The sequence below is a fragment of the Geospiza fortis genome, unplaced genomic scaffold (assembly GCF_000277835.1).
Source record: "Geospiza fortis unplaced genomic scaffold, GeoFor_1.0 scaffold188, whole genome shotgun sequence".
Taxonomy (NCBI): Eukaryota; Metazoa; Chordata; class Aves; order Passeriformes; family Thraupidae; genus Geospiza; species Geospiza fortis.
This window is the reverse complement of record NW_005054337.1, coordinates 3,351,550-3,353,584: the sequence shown is the minus strand read 5'-3', so window position 1 is coordinate 3,353,584 and position 2,035 is coordinate 3,351,550.

The following is a 2,035-nucleotide window of genomic DNA, read 5'->3' as shown; positions in this document are numbered from 1 at the left end:
CAGCCACAGGCTGGGGGCAGCTCCATCCCCAGTGCAGTGCATGGCAGCCCCTGGGGACTCAGCACAGCCTCTGCAGGTGACACCTGTCTGTCTCTGGACCCCTCCTTGAGCACTGCTGCCCTTCCCTGTGCTCTGCTGAGCTGTGTGCAGGCAGACACCAGCCCAGGAAGGGCCCCATGCCCACCTGAGAGGTGCTGGAGCTGGGCACCCTGGGCTATGTCCCTTTGGCCCTGGCCTGGATCTGCCCCCTTGGTGCCCCTCTGCTGCCTTTGGGACAGAGCCTGGGAGCCCCTGGCTGGCTGTTTGCTCACAGGCTGCCCAGGGAGCCTGATCCTCTGCCCTGTGGGGCAGCTGGAGCCTCTGTTGGCCAGAGTCAGCGGGGACAGATAAAGGTTTGGCTGGTCCAGGGGAACCATACTGGTCTGGCCATGCCAGGAGGGAAGAGAGCTGGAAGCTGTGGTCCAGACCCTTGTTCTGGCAGCCTCCTGCTCTGGAATGGATGTTCCCTTGAGCCAGACAGTAACTTGTGTGTGTGCCTGGGGATGCTGCACTCCCTCCTCCAGTGCTGCTTTCTTGCATCTCTGTCTGTCACACTGGGATTATCTCCCTCTGCTCCTACTGCAGCTTCTTCCCGGAATCCCAAATCCCCAAAATGCTGTTTCTCCAATAATCCTTGTCATTAAAAGTGGCTCCTAAGCTCTGAGCACCTCCTCCTGTCCTCATCACCCTCTCTAGAGAGAATCAGTTTGAGTTATGCACATACTGACAGTGAGCAAATAATCTTGTTAACCTGGGACAGGACACTGTTTTGTTCCACCCCCACCACTACCAAACTGCAGAGTTACCCTTGGATCATTCTGTATTTTCACTATGCAGTGTTTTTAGCTGTGTGAAAATGTGCTTTCTTTGCTATTGTTATGGCCCCAACTAGGCATGTGACTGTTGACATGTGACAGCAGTTGTGCCTGTGTGGACAGGGAATCGTTTTCCCTGCCACTGGAGTCTGGAAGGTGGAGGACACACAGGTGAGGAGGGAGGGATTGCTTTGAGAGCTGGACTTCACCAGCTTTCTGAGCTTGGCTGCCTTCCCACTTATGAAATACAGCTAAACCTTTTGATGGCAGGTAGGAATAGCTGAGCATCAGCAGAGTCCTTAAGAAATTACATCCCTGCTTAAACTTTTCAAAAGTCAGCTGAACGCCCGTTTGCTACAGCCCTCCCGGGCTGTTTCCCAGTGGCACGGTGTTTTTTCCAAAATAACTCCTGCTGCAGGAATACTGTCCCAAGGCAGGGCACCCATTCCCTGGGCACCCTGAATTCTGCCTGTGGCAGCTCTGGGGGGTTGTGGCAGTGTAGTAAGATGAGCTCCCAAAGTGTAGTAAAAATAAGGGCAAGGAGACCTGCTCCTTTTTTAACGCCTTTATTTATGAAATCAGCTCTGGGTGCTGCTGCTCCCTTCGGCGGTGTGGAGGAGGAGGTAAAACAGCTTTGCTATGTAGCAGAGCTGGGGCTTCCATCCTCACGACCCTGCGTAGGAAAACTGCAAAATTCTTCGCCCGAAATCCTCATCCTGGTCCTGTTCTTGTCAGGTTATGGTGACACCCGAAATCACACCCGTGGAACAGAGCAACAGTTCCCGAGTAGGACATGTCACTCAGTCCCTTACACTGCAAGTTGGCTCCTCTTTTTAGGGTGTTCTCTGGAATTGCACGTTGTGTCTCGATTTACAAGTTACTCACATGTCACCTTCTCTATGGCTAAAGCCATTTCGGGACAAAAATGCACAGGCAAGGGGCGGCTGGGTAGGGTGACCAACAACACTGACAGTTAACAGAATCAACACATTCAACTGGGTAAGCAACACTTAACAACCAACAAACGGGGCGAACATCGATTCACTGAGTTATCCTATAAACTTCTTCATAACAGCGGTGCCAGGTCAGCGGGGCCGGGGGCGGACACGGGCGGGGGCTCCCGGTACCGGAGGGCGGACACGGGCCGGGTTCTGGCTGCTCCCGGTACCGGGGGCGGGCAC